Below are 22,727 nucleotides of genomic sequence, written 5' to 3'. Positions count from 1 at the left end.
AGCACTTAATACACAAACACACAGACACATGAACAAACACACACAAGTGCACACACGGACGCACAGAGACACAGACACTAGAACATAGAACATAGAACATAGACCAATACAGCACAGAACAGGCCCTTCGGCCCACGATGTTGTGCCGAACTTCTAACCTCGATTAAGCACCCATCCATGTACCTATCCAAATGCTGCTTAAAGGTCGCCAATGATTCTGAATCTACCACTCCCACGGGCAGCGCATTCCATGCCCCCAATACTCTCTGGGTAAAGAACCCACCCCTGACATCTCCCCTATACCTTCCACCCTTCACCTTAAATTTATGTCCCCTTGTAACACTCTGTTGTACCCGGGGAAAAAGTTTCTGACTGTCTACTCTATCTATTCCTCTGATCATCTTATAAACCTCTATCAAGTCACCCCTCATCCTTCGCCGTTCCAACGAGAAAAGGCCGAGAACTCTCAACCTATCCTCGTACGACCTACTCTCCATTCCAGGCAACATCCTGGTAAATATTCTCTGCACCCTCTCCAAAGCTTCCACACCTTTCCTAAAGTGAGGCGACCAGAACTGCACACAGTATTCCAACTGTGGCCTAACCAAAGTCCTGTACAGCTGCAACATCACTTCACGACTCTTGAATTCAATCCCTCTGCTAATGAACGATAATACTCCATAGGCCTTCTTACAAACTCTATCCACCTGAGTGGCAACCTTCAAAGATCTATGTACATAGACCCCAAGATCCCTCTGTTCCTCCACCTGACTAAGAACCCTACCATTAACCCTGTATTCCGCATTCTTATTTGTCCTTCCAAAATGGACAACCTCACACTTGGCAGGGTTGAACTCCATCTGCCACTCCTCAGCCCAGGTCTGCATCATATCTAAGTCCCTCTGCAGCCAACAACAGCCCTCCTCACTGTCCACAACTCCACCTATCTTCGTATCATCTGCAAATTTACTGACCCACCCTTCGACTCCCTCATCTAAGTCATTAATAAAAATTACAAACAGCAGAAGACCTAGAACTGAACCCTGCGGAACTCCACTTGTAACTGGGCTCCAGGCTGAATATTTACCATCTACCACCACTCTCTGCCTTCGACCGGTTAGCCAGTTTTCTATCCAATTGGCCAAATTTCCCTCTATCCCATGCCTCCTGACTTTCCGCATAAGCCTACCATGGGGAACCTTATCAAATGCCTTACTAAAATCCATGTATACTACATCCACTGCTCTACCCTCATTCACATGCTTGGTCACCTCCTCGAAGAATTCAATAAGACTTGTAAGGCAAGACCTACCCTTCACAAATCCGTGCTGGCTGTCCCTAATCAAGCAGTGTCTTTCCAGATACTCGTAAATCCTATCCCTCAGTACCCTTTCCATTACTTTGCCTACCACAGAAGTAAGACTAACTGGCCTATAAGCACACTAGTGCTTATAGGACAGAGATAGATAAGTTTTTGATGAATAAGCATGTCAAGAGTTACGGAGAGTAGTCAGGAGAATAATGTTGAGAAATCTCTAATCTCTCTGGCATTCAGAGTCGATGGGCCGAATGTCTTAATTCTGCATTTTTGATGCTCGTGTGGTGTCATGCTATCAGTTATTCTCTTCCTGTGACAGGAGCAGTTAATGAGTTTAATACATATTTGATTGAAAAGGATCAGTGATCCTATTGGACAGGTTGAGAGGGCTGAATGATTTATATCTATGCCTAATTATTATGTCCTTGTATTTCAAAAAAGGTGGTGATTTCACGTTAGGTTAATACGGTTTAAAATAACAGATTCCACACTGAAATAAGGTCGCCCCTTTCATTTTAGTGGTGTACTATCTGTAGGGTCCTCATCCTCAGGGAGCAATGAAGACTCGGTTTTTGAAGATATTCAAGGTTGAGCTCGACTGATCTTTGCTGGACAGGAGAGTCAATATTTATTGAGAACAGACAGGAGACGGATGATCAAACACAATTGGATCAGTCATGAATTTTCTGACTGGTGGCGCCGAATGGACAACTGCTGCCCCTACCCCATGTGTTGTTCCCTCAATCCACCCTCGATGCTGTTACAGAGATACACTGCTGCCCCTACCCCATGTGTTGTTCCCTCCATCCACGCTCGATGCTGTTACAGAGATATACTGCTGTCCCTACCCCTTGTGTTGTTCCGTCAATCAACCCCTCGAGGCTGTTACAGAGATATACTGCTGTCCCTACCCCTTGTGTTGTTCCCTTAATCCACCCTCGAGGCTGTTACAGAGACATGCTGCTCTCCCTACGTCATGTGTTGTTCTCGTAATCCACGCTCGATGCTGTTGCAGAGACATACTGCTGCCCCTACCCCATGCGTCGTTCCCTCAAACCACCCTTCGATGCGGTTACAGAAATATACTGCTGGCCCTACCCAATGTGTTGTTCCCTCAATCCACCCTCGATGCTGTTACATGGAAATACTGCTGCCACTACCCTATGTATTGTGCCCTCCATCCAACCCTCGAAGCTGTGACAAATATAGGGGGCCACCTCATTTAGCCAGTCATTATCGTTACCATGAGATTGGAGGAGTATATTCTGCCTATTTAACAAGTTACAGAGGAAAATAGAACAAATCATTTTAGCTCATTGAGTACATTTTACTGCACAGGACGCCATGTAAACATCTGAGCTGTTACACAGGAAGCTGTTGCTAACAGGAAATAGAGAGTAGCGATAAATGCTTATTTTCACTTTACAAAGCTATAACTTGTGGAGTGCCTCAGAGATCACTATAGGATCATCAACAATCAGTACCTGGACCAAAGATCTGGAAGAAGGGTCTGAATATATCAAAGCCCAATTAGCTTAAACACCAAGCTGGTCATCCAGTATGTCATCAAATGGAGGTCGTGTGTGATCAATGTGATAGGCAAAGGGAGATTAGTGAGCAAACCTTCAGCAGATATAGCATAATGTGAGTTATCTATTTTGGATGGAAGGACAAAACAATGGTAAACAATTTAAGTGGAGAGAGATTGCAGAACTCTGTGATACAGACGGTATTCATGATCCTGGTACACGAATCATATGTAGTTAGTCTGCACTTGCTGTAAGTGATTTGGAAGCTAAGTGGAATGATTGTGTTTCTGGCAAAGGGCACCAGGTTTAATCAGGAATGTTTTACTGCATCTGTACCGGTAAAAGTGAGGAGTGCAGATGCTGGAGATCAGAGTCGAACAGTGTGAGGCTGAAAAAGCACAGCCAATCAGGCAGCGTCCGAGGAGCAGGAAAATTGGCGTCACGGGTATAAGTCTTTCATCAGGAATATGCCCGAAACATCGAGTCTCCTGTTCGTTGGGAGTGCCTGACCTGTTGCGATTTTCCAGCATCACATTTTTCGCGTCCACATCTGTACAGGGCGTTGCTAAGACCACATCTGGCACATTATGTGCAGTTTTGATCCCTTAACCTAAAAAAAGTTCTTGAAGCTTATGAACAATGTTTTGGTCACACTTTTCTGGAATGAAGGCCTTTTGTTTTGAAACATTATCAATTTTGGTCTTAGATGAGAAATCCTCTAGAAGCATACACAATTTTGAGAAAATTCTTCTCAGGGAGACAAAAACTATGGAATAAATTTTAAGAATAAAATGCATTGATTTTAGCACAGATATTATGAAAACATCAGCCAATTTTTAAAAATTAAGCATATGCATACCAACAAATCATCACATTATAAAGCAGGAATTTTCTCTTTTGCTAATGAAAGGCACTGCGTATAACAACAGCAATGATGCATTTGCATATCGTCCATTATGATCCATTCCAGAGAATGTTCACGACGAGTGCACACAGCCCAGTTTGGTGTTCAGTTGACATGATTGCATGTTTCAACAAAGAGAGGGAGAACAATGTTCCCTGCCTGAGAAGCAGCAGCCGATTGATCCCTCTATCTTCTTTTGTTCCAACTGGCAACAGTAAATCTCTGACTCACCTCTACCTGATGAGTTGTGGAGTATTCCTGATGAGAGGTTCATTGGCATCTCTTTACCGTCTGAAGCAAAGGGAATTCAGCTAAATCCAACTATTCTGGGGAGAAATCACATCACAAGTAGCTTGTCTGAGCAGAATGGGTGGCACGGCTGCTCAGTGGTTAGCACCACTACCTCCCAGCACCAAGGTCCTAGGTTTGATTCCAGCCTCGGGCGACTGTATGTGTGGAGTTTGTGTATTATACTCGTGTCTGTGTGGATTTCCTCCGTGTGCTCCGGTTTATTCCCACTGGTCCAAAAATGTGCAGGTCATGTGAATTAGCCATGCTAAATTGCCCATAGTGTTCGGTGCATTAGCCAAAGGGAAATGAGACTGGATGAGTTAATCTTGGGAGGGTCGGTGTGGACTTGCGGAGCTGAAGGGCCTGTTTCCACACTGTAGGGAATCTAAACTAATGACTTCAGAGGACCGAATAACATTTGGGACAGTCTATCATCTATCCATTTGTTATGAGTTCAACTATTATGAAACTCTGGAAAGCTTTCATTTTTCTGTTTGTCTTAAGATCAGTGTGTGTGTGTGTTTCACATTATTCTCTAAGATGAGCCAGGCTGACATTTATATCATTAGCCATATTACTAAACTTTAAAATTCGTTGTAAAAAGTGGAGCAGTGTGTCAGCAAAATGAAACACTGACCCTGCATATTGATTGGACCATGAATGACTATTTCTTAAAGGTCTGTTCAAGTGGGAGTTCCCTTCCCCAGAAGTTTGTGGTGCCTGGATGTTTACATTTATTCAAAGTTGTGTCTGTTAAATACTTGATAGACAAATGAATGGAGGAAAATGGTACACGTGCAGAAGAAGTCCTGCTGAGACCACAATCAGATCATCTACGATCTTGGTGCGTGGCAGAGCAAAGACAAAGTGACTAATGGCCCACTCCTACTCCTCAGTCCGATGTTACTATATTCCATTCAGCCCCTCACAGCTCCTGCACAGGAGTAGACAGAGGCCAATTGCTCGAAATACCTGGTCCACAATAATACAGGATCTCCTTCTGTCCCTCACAATTGTTACACAAAATTTGGCGTGGGTTGAAAAATGTTAATTCAAAACCCAGGCTTGGCTCAAAAGACGCCTCTGGTCTATTAATAGAGTGTCTCCTCTCTGCAACTTGTGCTTCATTTGTTGGTCATGTTGCACATCCAGATTCACTGTGAATACAGTCCCCATACCTCACCCTGAAATGACTCATAAAATGCTTTGCTCTCTGTAACTGTAACATCCAATAACGGAATGTTCAGGAAAATTACAACCATTAACTTCCTAATTACAGAATATGAGCACATAAGGAACAGGATCGGATGGTAATTCGGTTGGTCAGGCCTGCCCTGCCATTGTATAAGATTATGGATGATCCAATGTTGTTATCAACTCTGCTTTATTTCCCAATTTTTCACATCCCTCAATTCCATGGCAGGTCAAAAACCCACCTACCTCATCTGTAAATACTTTCAGTGATATAGCTCCCCGAAATCTCTTTACCAGATAATTTATGACATTCACTATCCTCTGTGAGAAGGTTACATGCCCCAAACATATACAATAACCTATTTGTATGTTCAACAGAGTGAACACAGCAGCTCATGTAAGTGTGACAGACCCTGATATCAAGGCAGGAGTTGACTCAGGATGGGATCAAGAAACGTTGACTAAATTAAATTTAATAGGAATCAGCCACAATCTCTCCACTGGGGGTCAGCCATCGCACAGATGAAGATGCTCATGGTTGTGGACATCAATCCTTTCAGTCCCGGGACATCCCTACAGGAGATCCTCAGGGTAGCTTCCTCGACACAATCATCTTCAGCTGCGTCATAAATGTCCTTCCCCATCATTACATCAGAAATGGGAATGATCACTGAAGATCACACAATGTTCAGAATATTTCCCCCCCTCAGCTCCTGAAGCAGTCTGTGTCCATGTGCAGCAAGGCCCGGACAGCATTCCAGTTTGTGCTGTTAAAGTGTTGGTAAAATTTATGTAATAGCAGGGCCAGACATTGCACATTTCCATATTTAAAAGAGGAGCTCATTCAGCATCTCAAGCTGGTTACACATGAATATGAGCTAGCATTCAGCCCATCAAATCTACTGAACAGGAAGAGAGGTAATACATTCAATACTCCTACCTGTTACATAGGAAGAGGAGGGGTCTGGTCAGCATATCGAACTGTTAAACAGGAACAGGTGGAGCCCAAAACAGTCTCTCGAAACTGTTCCACGGGACCAGGAAGAGGCTATTCAGCCTCGCAAAGGCTTATACAGGAACAAGAGGATGTCACTGATGCTCCAACATGACAATTCACAGGAGTAGATCTTGATGTTTATCGTGGCTCCATTGTCTGTGGAACAATTGCTACTTTAACGTGGTTTGCTGGCAGTGAGGAGGGAAGCGAGATGTTTTCTGTCAAGTCTCAAGGAGACATCTTCCATCTCTGAAAAGGCAGACCCATGTTCTCCGTGGGGATCAGAAGCTGGTGGGAATAGTTAACTGTTTTAGATTGAAGGTATTGTGGCTGATGTTGGCATTATGAATAACATGACAATCCGTGCAGGATCACTAAACAAATGCACTGCATTAATATGTGGAGTTTTTATTCAAAGTCTGGATTTTCTGCTCTCTTATTGATATGAGGAGTGGGGAGTGGGTGGTGGTTGGGGGGAATGTTTTCAGAGGTAACTAAAAGTATCTAGAATTTAATAAAGTTAGTTAAAAAAAAGAGGCAGTGGGATCTGTCACCGTATTAATGTCTGTTTAGAACATCATGTGTGATTGTGCATCCCCCTGAACTTCCAACACAATCCCATTTTATTCTCTCACAGTGCGACAGATTAATCTTCACTCACTCCTCATGGTACCATCATCCCAGGGATTAGTTTGGTGGAACTCCTTTGAACTCTATCTGTGGTAAGGAGATCATTCCTGATAAAGGAGACAAAATCTGTGGACACTGCCCCAAATACTGCCTCAACAAATCTCTCAGGGATGATCACATTAATTACTTTCCCTCACTTCGCCGTCTCCATTTCTTTCTCATGGTGTAAAAAGCACCATTCTCTACATATTGCCACTGATGCGAAATTTGCATCTTCCTTACATCTGTATGTCAGTGTCAATAAAACCAGCACCAGAGGTGCCGATCGAGATGGACATCACTCTCGGGGACAGACTCAATGAGATGGAATACACCTAAAATAAGGAATAGTCGCCTACCTGATGGAAATGAGCAGTAGCAATATGGGAAACAGGAAGTAGGAGGGAGTTATCTTTCATTTTCTTCTTTTTCACGAGGCATGTGAAGCCCTGGTCAGACCAGCATTTTATCCCTATCTTGAACTGTAAAAAGTAAACCACATTGCTGTGGGTTTGCATTTACACGGAGACCTGACCAAGGAAGGATAACCCATTGCCTTCTCGAAAGGACATGACACAAGCAGATGGGCTTCTGTTTATGACGGATAATGATGGTTTCTTTTAAATTCCATCAACTTGCTTCATGAGACATCAACAGAGCATTATTCTGTGCCTCTACATGAAGAGTCAATGACTTGAGCACCACGCACTATCTTCCTGTCTGACAGATTCTGTGGAGAGAACAAGTTAAACATCTCAAGTACAATTCTTTTCGCATGGACATATGGTTAGAAGGGACTTGAAACAGATGAATCCAAATTTCATAGTGGCACAAATAAAGAAGTTTATTCAGAAGTTGTACTGAGGCTGACGATTAGACCGGGATATCATAACGGTGGTACTGGGCACGATTGGTGAGTGGGGAGGATATGGAAATGTAGATCTGTGCAGGGCTGGAAGGATTATGGAGTTTGAGAACAGTCTGATTCCTTCTCGCATATCAGTGAGCAATTTATAAATAGCAATTTGCTTTGTAGAATTCATCAGGAAAGGAATTTTTGATTGGAAGTGAAGACACTGATTTCCCCTTTTCCAAAATTTACCTAACATGAGCAGAAACACAGTTCAGCCCGGTTTTATAGACAAAGGGAATGACTTACTAGGAACACCAACTATACCATTACCTCTGATTCTATCTTCTCCCTCTCAAATTGCAGAATAAATTCAATCATATTGTGATTACTGCTTCCTTCGAGTTCCTTCACATTAAGTTCTCTTAAATAGTCTGCCTCATTGCACAACACTAAACCCAGTATTGCCTATTCCTGAATGGGCTCCACTACAAGCTGCTCCAAAAAGCCCTATCGAAGATACTCCACAAATTATTTTTCTTGCAAACCACTACAACCCTGATTTTCCCAGCCCCCACCAGCCCCCCTCCCCAGTGTATTAAAATCTCCCATGACTACTGTACTTTTCCTTTTATATGCATCCTTTCTATCTCCTGGTGTATATTGTGACGCAGCTCCTGACTACTTTTTGGAATCCTGAACATTACGCCATCTATGTGTCTTTATTCAACCTTTTGGGATATTCTATTCGACCTACACTGATCTTGTGCCATCTGACCCAACTTTATGTCATTCAGTCAGAACGTTATACAGTCAGAGAGATGTACAGCATGGAAACAGATCCTTCAGTCCAACTCGTCCATGCCGACCAGGTTACCCAACCTAATCTCGTCCCATTTGCCAGCACGTGGCCTATATCTTTCGTACCCCTCCGATTTACATACCCATCCAGATGCCTTTTAAATATTGGAATGGGACCAGTGTCCATCACTTCCTCCCACAGTTGTTTCCATACACACACCAGCATGTGCATGAAAAAACTCATCCACAGATTCAATCAATAAGCACATCGACCTGGACCCAATATACCGGCCATTGCAATGGACAGCTGGAACTGACAACTGGAAGCGGCAGATACAAACCACTATAAATGCCGGAGGAAAGATCACAGAAGCGCTTCACAGGAGGATGAGGATGTCACCTAGACAGGGGACGAAACGTCCGCAACACAAATTCCCAGCTCGGCGAACATAACCACAATAATGAACACACGAGCTATAAATCTTCTCACAGACTTTGAATATTCTCTGTGACCAGGATTGAGAGTCCTGAAGGTTGTGCTGCCGACCTGGTGCTTGCGTTTGGGATATGTCATCTGGGGTGCAGAAGAACTTGTAGTTGGAGGGAAATGAGTCAGTGGCTAAGGTTCGTGTAGGTACCAATGGCTGGACAAGCAAATTACAATGAGAAGAGGACGGTAAAATCAGAACTGAACTGTTATATCGGAATGCAAGGAAGAAATAATGTAAATAAGCTTGTGACTCATACACAAATTAGCATATATGACGTGGAGAGCATCACAGTGACATCACTGAAAGAGGAGCAGGAGTGGGAGCTGAATATTCAAGGGTATTCATCCTGTCGAAATTATAGGCATGTGGGCAGAGAGACAGATTTGTCTCATTCGTAAGAAATGGAATTGAATCAATTAGAAAAAATGAAATAATCTCAGGTGGTGTAGAATCTGTGTCGGTCGAACTGGGGAATCAAAAAGCTGAAAAAATGCTGTTGCAGTTATATACAGGCCGCCAAAAAGTAGTCAGGAGCTGGGGTGCAAGATACACAGGAGATAGAAAGACCTGTAGGAAAGGCAACGTTACAGTGATCATGGGGGATTTCATCATGCAGGTGGACTGGGAATTCAGTTTGATAGTGGTTTGTAGGAAAAGGAATTTGTGGAATGACTATGAGATGGCTTATTGTAGCAGATTGAACAGGCAGACTAGATGAGGGGAGCTTTGGATAAAAGAAATCATAGGAGGCAGTGATCATAATATCATTGAACTTACTCTGTAATTTCAGGTGGAGAAGTTAGAATCAGAGGTAATGGTATTACAGCTGAATAAAGGCAATTACAGAGGCATAAGAGAGGAGCTGGTAGCATTAACTGGGATACAGACCCAGAAGGAAAGACCGTGGACAAGCAATGACAGGAGATCTTTGGAGTAATTCAGGCTGCACCAGAGATTTATCTTGACGAAAAAGAGCCATGATAGAGAGAGGATGAGGCAACCATAGCTGACTAGGGAAGTCATGGAGAGCATAGAAGCAAATGAGAACGCATATAATGTGGCGAGTGGCTGTTTAGGAAACCAGAGGATTGGAAAGCTTACAAAGACAAAACGGAGATCAAACAAAATAAAATAAGGAGGAAGATTATTAATTATGGGGGTAAGCTAGCCACTAACATGAAGGAAGTCTGTACGAGCTTCCTTCAATATATAATGTACAAAAGAGAGGCAAAAGTAGACATTGGACTGCTGGAAAATGCTACTGGAGAGGTAGTAGTGGTGAACAAGAATAGGCTGAGGAACTGAAAAATTTGGTCACTGTCGAAGATACGAGTAATACCTTAACATTCAAGACAGTGAGGGGCCAGAGCTGAGTATGCTGGCCACCACCATGGAGAGCGTGCTAGAAAAAACTGAATGACCAGCAGGTAATTCTCCTGTTAATTATCCTGGACCGGATGGACTACATCCCAGAGATATAAGGAAGATAGCTGCAGAAGGTGTGGGGGGACAGTGGTGATCTTTCAGGAATCACTAGAGTAAGGAACGATCCCAGTGCACTGGACACCCTCGAACGTGACACCCCATTGTAACAAGGGAGTGAGGAAAAAGACAAAAAATATCCACAATTAATGGCTTAACTTCGGTCTTGGGTATGATCCTGGAATCTATTGTGAAGGATGAGATTTCTGAATACTTGGAAGTGTTTGGTAAAATGGGACAAAATCTCTTCATCAAGGGAAGGTCATGACTGACAAATCTGTTGGAATTCTTTGAAGAAGAAATGAACAGGCTTGACCAAGCACAGCCAATGGATGTTATCCACCTGGATTTCAAGAGGGCCTTTGACAAGGTGTCACACAGGAGATGACTGAGTATAATAAGGGACCATGGTGTTCGAAGTAAAGTAGCGGCATGAAATACTTACGTGCCAAATAACATAAGCAGCAAGGGACAGACAGAACTGAGCTATCCCACAACGAATGCAACAGATGTAAACAATGCAGTCCTCCTAGTCCGATCATGGATGGTGTTGGATAATTAAACAACTCACTGGAGTCTCCACAAATATTCCCATCCTCAATGATGGAAGAGCCCAGCACATCAGTGCAAAAGGTAAGGCTGAAGCCTTTGCAGAAATCTTCAGTCAGACGTTTCGAGTGAATTGTCCATTTCGGCCTTCTTCCGTGGTCCCCATCATTACAGATAGCAGTCTTAAGCAAATTCGATTGACTGATGTCAAGAAACGATTGAAGGTACTGGGTCATGCAAAGGCTATAACCGCTGATAACCTGCCGGCAATAGTCCTGAAGACTTGTACTCCAGAACTTCCCGCTTCACTGGGCAAGCTGTTCCAGTACAGTTACAAACCGACAATGGGGAAAAAAACTGTAAAAGTATGTTCTGTACATAAAACGCAGGACAAATTCAACCCGTCCCAATACCGCCTCATCAGTCTACTCTCCATCATCAGTAAAGTGGGGGAAGTTGTCATCAATCGTGTTGTCAAGCAGCACCTGCTCAGCAATAACCTGCTCACTGACGCCCCTTTTGGGTTTTGCCAGAGACACTCAGCTCCTGACCTAATCATAGCCTTGGTTCAGAGAAAAAGGAACTGAATTCCAGCCCTTGACATCAAGGCTGCATTCTTTCAAATGTGGCATCAAGGAACCAGCAAAAAGGGTATCGCGGGCCAACATTTGTTATTGGAGTCATAACTGACAGATAGGAAAATGGTCATTGTTATTGGAGGTCAGTCATCTCAGTTCCAGAACATCTCTGCAGTAGTCCCTCAGGATAATGTTGATGCAGGTTTGCTCCATGAACTGGAATGTTCATTTACAGATGTTTCATCACCATACTAGGTAACATCTTCAGTGGCCCTCCAGATGAAACTAGGTCCAAACATCTTCAGTGGCTTCATCAATGACCTTCTTTCCATCATATGGTCAGAATGGGGATATTCGATGATGACTGCACAATGTTCAGTACCATTAACAAATGCTCAGATACCGAAGCAGTCCGTGCCTAAATACAACAAGATCTGGACAATCTCCAGACATGAGCTGACAAGTGGCAAGTAACATTCGCGTCACACAAATGTCAGACAATGACTGTCACCAGTAAGAAACAATATAAACACTTGGTATTCAGCAGCATTTTTGTCACTACATTCCCCACTCCACACCCTCTATCAATACACTTGGGGTTATCATTGACCAGAACTTCAACTGGACTCGCCACATAAATATAAGAGCTGATCAGAGGCTAGGAATACTGCGTGAGTAACTCACCTCCTGTCTTCCCAAAGCATTTTCACCATCTACAAGGCACAAGTCAGGAGTGAGACGAAATTCTCCCACTTGCCTGAATGAGTGCAGCCACAATGACACGAAAGAAGCTTGACACCATACAGGTCAAAGCAGCCCATTTGATTGGCACCACATCCACAAGAATTCACTGCCTCCACGACCAACGCTTAGTCGCAGCAGTGTGTACTATCGACAAGATGCACTGCAGAAATTCTTCAAAGATCCTCAGACAGTACCTTCCAATCATACAAACACTTCCAGCTAGAATGACAAGAGCAGCAGGCTTTTGCAAACACCACCACATACAAACTCCCCTCCAAACCAGTCAACATCCTGAGTTGGAAATATATCACAATTCTTTCACTGTTGTTGGCTCAAAACCCTGTAACTCCCTCCCTCGTAGCATTGTGGGTCAATGCACAGCAGGTGGATTGCAGCGGGACAATAAGGCAGCTTAGCACCACCTTCTCAAGGGGGCAACTAGGGACGGACAAGAAATGGTGGGCCCATCCAGCGATTCTCATATCCGAAAAAAAATGTAAAAAAGTTTCAAGTTGAGCGCCTTGATGGGACAAGTAGTCTGATGTGAACATGTGGGCGGCCCGGTGGCACAGTGGTCAGCACTGCTGCCTCACAGAGCGAGAGACCCGGGATCAATTCCCGACTCAGTCAACTGACTGTGTGGAGTTGGAGCATTCTCCCCGTATCGGCGTGGGTTTCCTCCGGGTGCTCCAGTTTCCTCCCACAGTCCAAGGATGTGCCCTCCAGGTGTATTGGCCATGCTAAATCGCCCGTAGTGTTAGGTGAAGGGGTAAATGTAGGGGAATGGGTGGGTTGCGGGTCGGTGTGGACTTGTTGGGCCGAAGGGCCTGTTTCCACACTGTAAATAATCTAATCTAATGAATAGGAAAGCAGTGTTTCTGATGATGAACATTTTAGACCATTCTGTAATTAGAAAGGTGTTCAGTGTTCCATGACGTATTGTTGCTGAGCGCTGTAATAAATTGCACCTGTTTTGTTAAATTCAACAACATTAGCGTAACAGGATCAATCCTTCAAAAATACCAAACTGAAAATGACAATCATCATAGAGACTCACAAATAGCAGCTTATATTCAACATATTACTGCGCTACTGACTGGCAATGAATTCTCCCACCATCCATATTACAGGGGTTACCATTGACCAGAAGGTGAAGTCAAATCAACGTACGTATACAAGGGTTGCAAGAGCAGGTCTGAGACTTTCAACTCTGCACTGAATAATAGACTGTATGACCATAAGGGCATGAGATATAGCAATAGATTTAGGCCATTCAGCCGATCTCTTCACTCTGAAACTGTGCCATTTTGTCTTAGTCTCTAAGACGAATGGAAAGTCTTCTATACTCGAACTGTATCAATCTTTGCAGTAGTCGGTCAGCTTCAATCAGATGCGCCCCCCCCCCCCCCATTCTTCTAAATTCCATTGAGTACAGACACAGAGTCATGAACTGCCGCTCATATGACAAGCCATCATTCCCAGGATAAATCATGTCCAACACCCGTAGATCCTTCCCCAGAACAGCTCACAATAATCCAAATGCCGTCTCACCATACATTCTCATCACTCTCACTCTCTTGAAATGAATGTTAACATTGCATTTGATTTCCTAACTGCCAATTGAACCTGCGCATTAACCAGAAGAGAGGGCGAGGACTCAACACCTTTTGTGCTTCAGATTGAATGAAACCTTTTAGAACATAGTGTCTGCCTGTATTCCGCCTACTGAAGTGCATAATCTCACGTTCCCATATTGTGTTCCATCAGCCATGTGTTTTCCTAGTGTCCAAAACTGTCCAAGTCGTTCTGCAGCCTCCACACTTCCTCAATATCACCTGCCCATCCAATCATCATTGTATCATCTGCAAAGCTCGCAAAACTTCCGTCAGGTCAGATGGTTCACATAAATGGCACTTTCTGACTACGTGGAGACTGTCCACCATTGAAAAGGCACAATGCTCAAGATGCTTGACTCCATTTAGGTTTAAGCAGTGGCTTGACTGGATTTACACCTGCAAAATCTTCACTCCTTGCACCTCTGGCACTGGCACCCTGCCCACCATTTTATTATGAATTTGCCACAAAATGGTGATGCAGAACTTGATGGTGCACGATCCCAGTCTATTAATGGCAATCTGTCTCAATGCTGACTGTGTGGTGCTCACACCAACTAATGTCATTGTGTGTTGAAGACGACAGAGAGAGGTAGGGGGAGGGTATGTCGATCATAAATGACTGTGTGACTGTCACTGAGGGCTGACACCGGCCGCGAAAGCCCCACATGTACCTGTGTCTGTTGTCACCGCTGCAGGCAAGGTCAGTCTTTCAGCGAGTCAAATCAAAGAAAGTGATGGGCCTGGAGAGTGTTCCTGGCTGAGCACTCAGATCCTGTTTGTACCAACTAGCAGAGGTATTCACATACAACTTCAGCCTCTCCCTCCAGAAGCCGAAGTCCCAATCTGATTCAAGAAGGCCATCATCATCCTCGTGAGTGAGAAAGCACATGGAACGTGCCCTTATAGACGATGAAGTGCTTTGAGAGGCTGGTTATGGCCTACACCAACTCCAGTCTCCCAGCCTGACCTGCTGCCCTATAGTGTGCCGACTGATTGTAACGGGTTCACAACAGATGCCATACCCGAGCCTGCACGCATCCCTAGAAAATCTGGACAACAAGGACACCTACACCAGACCCCTGCTCATTGACTAAAGCTCCACCTTCAAAATCATTATCCCTAACAGACTAATCCCAAAATTCCACGACCTTGGTCTCGGTTCAATCCTCTGCAACTGGCTCCTCAGCCTTTTGATCCACAATCATGAAGATCGGTAAAATCACCTCCTCCACAATAACAATCAACCCTAAAGCTGCTGAAGGATGTGTTCTCAACACCCGACAATACTCCCTGTACACCCACGGCTGCACCCTCAGCCCACTACTGTCCTCCCTGTACACTCACGGCTGTGCCCTCAGCACCTTACTGTACGCCCTGTACACCCACGGCTGTGTCCGTAACCCCCCCACTGTCGTCCATGCACGCCCACGTCGGTGCCATCAGCCCCTTACGGAACTCCAGCTGCACCCACGGCTGTGACCTCAACCCCCTATGGTACTCCAGCTACACCCATGGCTGTGACCTCAGCCCCTTAGTGTGTTCCCTGTACACCCACGGCTGTGCCCTCAGCCAACCACTGTACTCCCTGTATACCCAGGGATGTTTCTGCAGCCCCCTACTGTTCTCCCTGTACACCCACGGCTGTGTCCTCAGCCCCCTAATGTCCTCCCTGTACAATCACGGTTATGTCCTCAGCCCCCAACTCTACTCCATGTACACCCACGACTGCGTCCTCAGCCCCCTAATGTCCTCTTTGTACAACCACGGCTGTGCTCCCAGCCCCCTGTCTACTCCCTGTACAGCCACGGTTGACTTTCCAAATTCCAAACAACGCCAGCTACAAGTTTGCTGATGACATCACTATAGCAATATCGATATTAAACAACAACGTGTCAGAATGTAGAAAGGCGATAGAGAGCTTGGGGGCATGATCTGTTGATAATGACCTCTCTCTAATCCGGTAAACGTAAAGGACTGATCACTGACTTTATGAAGAAAGGAGGGGAACACACCCAATCGACATCAACCGTTTGTGGGAGTGCAGAGCATCAAGTCCCTCGGAGTGATGATAACTGACAACCTGGCCTGAACTTCTCACATCGGTCTGACGGTCGGGAAGGTTCAACAATGCCTCTCCTTCCTGAGGTGATACAGGAAAATCAGCATGCACTACTTCTACAGATGCACCATTGAGAGCGTATTGTCCCGGTGGATAACAGCCTGGTATGGCAACTGCTCTACTCAGGATTGTTAGAAACTACAGAAGGTTGGGTGCACAGCTCTGACCTACACGGACTCTAACATCCCAACCATTGATTCCATTTACATGGCTCGTTGCCGCAGAAAGTCTGCTAACATCTACCCCAGATTATTGATGGAAGCGAGACAGGAAAAAGCTGAGGCATTAACAGATATCATTGAACATGGCTGATGTCCCGGAAGACTGGACAATTGTTAATCCCCTTGTTTAAGAAAGGTAATAGGGATAATCCGGTCAATTATAGACTGGTGAGACTGATGTCAGCGGGAGGGAACCTGCTAGAGAAGATACTGAGGGATATGATCTACTATCATTTGGATGAAAATAGTCTTGTCAGTGATAGGCAACAAGTGTTTGTGCAGGGAAGGTCATGTCTTACCAACTCAATAGAATTCTTTGAGGAAGTGGCAAAGTTGATTGATGAGGGAGAGAAAGTGAGGACTGCAGATGCTGGAGATCAGAGCTGAAAATGTGTTGCTGGAAAGCACAGCAGGTCAGGCAGCATCCAAGGAGCCGGAGAATCAACGTTTCAGGCATAAGCCCTGAAGAAGCCCTTACTGAAGAAGGGCTTATGCCCGAAACATCGATTCCCCTGCTCCTTGGATGCAGCCTGACCTGCTGCGCTTTTCCAGCAACACTTTTACAGCTCTGATGAAGGAGAGACTGTAGATGTCAAGTACATGGACTTCAGGAAGGCGTTTGGAATGTTTCCCCAAGGTCGGGTTATGGAGAAAGTATAGTCACATGGTGCGCTAGCTACGTGGATAAAGAACTGGCTGGGCAACAGGAGGCAGAGAATAGTAGGGGGAGGGAGTTCGCAAAATGGTGAACTATGACCAGTGGTTCCATTTGAGATGTTTCTGGAAAGATCCATGAATGGGAAGAGAGCAAATGGATACAGATCCTTAGAAAATAGGCGACAGGTTTAGATAGAAGAGTTGGATCAGGGCAGGCTCGGACCACCGAATGGCCTGTTTCTGTGCTGGAATGTTTTGTTCTAACATTATCAAAGACCAATCACACCCCAGTAATGGTATCCTCCAACCTCTTCCATCAGGCTAAAAGATATGGAAGCTTGAAAACACAGAGCAGATGGTTCATTAAATGTTCCTTCCTGACTGTTATTAGACTGATGAATATATTCTCTAATCTCAGATAATCCTGATCTTGTTCATGTTGATCTCGCCTAGCGCATGCGCTGTGCAGCGTAACCTATATGCCTCTCAGACATATTTTATGGCCATCGTTCTGCACATCCTTGCTTACTATGATCTGCCTTTACACCTTGTTACAAGTCATAGTAAAGGCTCATCTTCCTCCCCACAGCTCTCTCCGAGCTCTCTCTGGTCCCCACCCCCAGCACCTCCCATTCCCATCCTCAGCTCACTGTGACCCTATCCTCAGCTCCCTGTGTGCTTTGTCTCTCACTGTTTCTCTCTTACTATCTGGTTCCCTGTCTTTTCCTTTGCTCTGTCTTTTGTTTCTTTCCCTGAACTTACTATCTCCCCTTCTCCCTGTCCATGTGACTGTTTGTTTCTTGTTTTGTTTCCTTTCTTTGTTTTACTGACTGTCATTCTGTTTCCCTCACTGTGTTCTCTCTCTCCTTATATGTGTCTGTCTATTTCTCACTCGTTGTATTCTTTTGAAGCATATGATGGCTCTTTGGTTGGATGTTGGCAATAAAATAAACTCATTTCTGTTTTGGTATCTTAAACATAATTTAAATTTATTGGTTAAATTTCAATTGTTTTCAAAACAGCAACCAGAACTTGGATCTCCATTTAACAACCAATTGTTACATCTAAATATTTTGGAACTGCCTTCTCCCAGTGCTCTGCATACTGGCAACTGAAAGCATTCTATTCATGTGCATAATAGTGTGACGGTAACAGCTCTTCCCAGGACCATAAGAAACTACAGACAGTTGTGTGCACAGCCCAGACTATCATGGAGGACAACCTTCCATCCATTTATACTTCTCATTGTCAGCGAAAGACTGGCAACATCAAATATCTCTCCAAAACCAGTAGTGGTCTCCTGCAACCTCTTCCAAAAGGGAGGGGGTACAGAGGCTTGAAAACATGGACTCGTATGCTCAGGAACACCTTCTTCCCCACCCTAATTACACTGGCGAATTGAAATCTCGAACTTTTCAAATAATATTAATCTTGCGAAAGTCGCTCTTGCTTTGCGCACCTCCTGCGCAACTATCACCTTGTGTGCCTCACTCTGTCTAAGTGCCATTGATACTCAAGGTCTTCTCAAGGGCAATCAAATAAGTGAATTAATGCTGGCCCAGCCATCGATACCTATATCCCATTAATAAATATAAGAAGATGACGACACTCAGGGAAGACAGACAGTTGGGATCAAATCTCTTTAAATATGATCTTAGATATATATAGTTTCCCTGAGTATCTGAAAGTAGAGTGTTCCTACAAAACCTTTCATAAGCTGATATGGCGTAAAGCGAAATAGCATTAATTTATGTGGGAAAATAAATCATCTTTCTTGGTAGAAGTGAAAATCCTCTTCGGATTTCTTTTGGTTAGTGAAAGCAGGATGTAATGGAGGATTTTCGGAAAGTGTCGTGGCAAAAAGTGAATATTTGAAAAGCGGGGTATACATGTACCGGCATGGGCAAGATATTCAGGAAGATGGGAAAAGTCAAAAATAAATGAGGTGGATCTCACATTTTATTTCCATCCCAGCTGATCGTCATTCCTGTTGTTTGCTCTTTTTCTTCAATCTCTCTCTTTCTCTATCGATTTAGCTCACTCCTCCTCCCTTTCAAAGCAGACGTCCCTGTCCCCATCATTATTCACACTATTTTCCAACTGGTTTCAGTTCAGGAAAGCTCCCAGCACTTTCTGTTCTTTGCTTTGCATTATTTATGCAATTTCAGATCTCCAGCATCTTCTTTTATTTGGTTTCAGCTTCAAAATTGTTATTCCAAGGGAAGTCGGCATCTCTGCCAGGGCAGCATTTGTTAATAATCACTAATTGTCCTGATTGTGAGGCCATTCCACAAGCCAATATAAATGCAAGCACATTGATATGGGTCAGAAGTCACACTTAACCCAGACCGGGTCGTAACATTAATTTTCTTTAAAGTCATCAGTGAAACAGCAAGATTTTCAAACAAAATCTGGGTTTTTAGGTTGTTTTTCGTGAAATGCACTTTATTCCAATTCTTATCATTTTTATTGAAGTTCTGCCATCAGCTGTGGTAGGACTTGAAACAAATCGCTTGAAACAATGACTTTCGTTTAATAAGCTTTGCTCCTGAATTACATCCAGCGACATTCCTACTCTGATACATTGTCCTAATCATGAAGTAACGTCCGAGACAAGAACAATTTTGTGATTGAAATACTTGTAACTGGAAAAGTGGCCAGAAGAGAGCTTGAAACATAAAGTCTGAATTTTACCAACGTGCAGACAATGGTTTGTTCAAACACAGCACTGACGCAGAGGTGGAGACTGGGGATATTATGAGCTGGTCGTGGACAGGGTTCGTGACAGAGAGAAAACGAGACATAAATCAATTCAGGGCCAAAAGGGATCTTGAGGTTGTCCACAGTTTTGTTCTCAGATGTTTGTAAGGGAGTGATCTGCATTTCAGATGAATGAAGACTGCAATTTGAATTGAAGATAATAGTTTCTTTCGTTGACAAATATGGATAACAGCAATTGCAATGAAGTTCAAAATTGTTTATGGGATTAATGAATGGACAGAGGTAGAAAACACCAACAAATAGCGAGAATAGGTTAGTAACACACCCTCCACCCCGCCCAAAATAATAATCAGTACCGCTAATATGCGATATGGTAGAAATTCCCAACAGAGAAAAATGTTGAAAAGTCACAAGGAAAGCCTCCCCTCCATTGGTTTAATTATCCAGTCCATTATTCTCAGATTCAGATCTGTCCTCTCCACGTCTGTGCAGCTGCTGATCTTTGTTATTGTTGGAGCTGATGCATCTGCACCGACACTGGGATAGCGCACTAAGTGAAGCTCCTCACCAATAGGAGAGGGATACCCTCCAGTGACACAATTACAATGCATGGAGACTGATATCAATCACAGTCACTGAACAAACAGCTCTAGCCTCAAAACAGCACATTCAGTTCATAATATATCTGGACTGGACTGGATGCTGACATCGCTGGCTATTGGTCACATCTCCCATCACTAATTGCTCTAGTGAAGTCAGTAGTGTGGGAGAATTATGGATGTTTTCTTTTCGCAGGCTAGATGACTCTGCTCGGTTGTACGTTTGCAATGCTGTAACCATCTTACCCCGAATTTTCACCGCTCCACAAAAAAAGAAACACAATCAGGATGTTGTTACTGTGCTGATCTCTCCTCCACGGGAAGAAACGCCAGCCAACACTGTCACTGGGTGCAGTTGCTCTGCAATTAGACAGGAAGTGTGGACTTCTCTGAATGTTCCTCTCCCTGCTCTAATAAAGAAACGTTGGACCTTCCATTCATAATATGCTTGAGTAATTAATTTATACAAATGGACAAACATTTTAAAGCAGTTTTATTTGCTCTAAATCAGTATTTTTTACGCTTTTTCTCCTCAGTCCCAAACCAAAAGTGAACTTATTGATTAAGACTTTTGAATTGATGAGTCACGTTTGGCTGGGAGATAGGGCGGAATGGGGGCAGTGGCTGTGGAGACTGCATGGTGAATACAATGATATTCCACATGTCATCAACACTCTTAACGTCAGATAGAATTAAATATAGTTCACAACAAGATTATTTTATATACACACCATTTAATCATTGGGAATACAGATTGAGTAGGGTAACCGCACCTGAAGCATTAACATTGATTTCGCTTCATAGCTACTGCCAGACCTGCTGAGCGTTCCCTCCAACGTCTGTTTTTGTTTGGGGTTGATCATATTGTTCATATCTTGCGGGATGCTTACAATTAATAACAGATACTAATAACAAAATGTGCAGAGCTATGGGGACAATACAGGAGAATAATTGTAGAGATATCGCTCATTCCAAACTGGAAGAGACAATGGGCTAAGCTTTCACCACCTTTGTTGTAATAATTCTATGTTATGCATTGAAAGCATTTGTAGAGTGGGGAGACAAGCTTGTTTAATGAAGGACACAGAGTGTTCCATCATCAATAATCTATCCATATTTTTTCATGAAGTTCAGCTGCCTGTAAAATATATTTTTAAAAAATAGATCTCCTGAGATTTATAGGATGTTCAGAATTGTTTTTACTTTCTATCTTAAAGAAGAAGCAGATTTCGATTGTAATTCAGGTGTCACAGGAATACCAACTGTAATAGAACGAGAAATTACCACATTGCCCAAATATTACCAACTTCAACGTGTAGACCTGTCAAGAAACATGAAATATAGAGATAATGGAAACATGAAATATAAACAGAAATTGCTGGAGAAACAAAAAAGATGAGGAAGTATATGCAGAGAGCAACAGAATTAACATATGTCATATGATGTGACACTGTTCTGAAAAGTCATATTAAAATCAAAGGTCAATTTTTTGCATCTCTGCTCAGATGTTGCCAGATCCACTGAGTTTCGCTCCAGCTCTTTTTATTTCTTTCTTCTTTCTGAACTGTGACAAAGTGTCTGATCTGAATGATAACAACAAAGTTGTTATCTCAGTTGAATCTTGAGTAATTTGTTATGGAAATTAAATGATAATTTACAAAGTTCCTATGTTTGACAGGGCTCTAAATATCGATGACGTATTGTATTATGAGCACTTGCGATGAAAATGTTGAAACAAAACAGAAGTTGCTGCAACTGCTCAGTAGGCCTGGGAGCATCTGTGCAGAGAAATCACAGTTAACGTTTCAGGTCCAGGTCCAGTGCCCCTTCCTCAGAACTGATGGTAATACGGAAAATGTTGGTTTAACTGCAGAAAAGACTGGATGGTGAGATTGGATGAGAAACCATCGCTATTCAAGAAAATCGGGATCTGGAATTCATTCAAAATTAAGAAAGGATTTCTTGTACTCTCTCTTCTATCGCTTGGTCCTTGTTCAGGTTGTACATGTACTATATGTTTCTAAATCTCCATCAAGTGCAGATGACATTTTTTCCCCCGACGTGGTGTTTCAATATTTTTGATTATTTTCCAGTATGTATTCGCTTCCAATTCAAGGTGGACATGAGAATATGGCTTGAACTTCAGCAGTTTGCCCATAATATAGAGTTTAATTGAATATTTATCCCCATCACACCCGTTGAATTAAACAAACAATGCATGAGTCCACGTCCATCCTGCAGATGAAACATTTCATCAGCTCTGGCTATTGCAGGGAATGTTACAAAGAACAGTGCCACACAAAATGCTAATGTTCCAGCGCAAGATGCCAAACCCAGTTTATCCTAATTTATAAATAAAACATGCAGAGGGGCGGAGTGTAAAAAGTGAATTCAACT

This window comes from Chiloscyllium punctatum, chromosome 4 (genome assembly GCF_047496795.1).
Source record: "Chiloscyllium punctatum isolate Juve2018m chromosome 4, sChiPun1.3, whole genome shotgun sequence".
Lineage (NCBI taxonomy): Eukaryota > Metazoa > Chordata > Chondrichthyes > Orectolobiformes > Hemiscylliidae > Chiloscyllium > Chiloscyllium punctatum.
Note: the sequence above shows the minus strand (reverse complement) of the source record.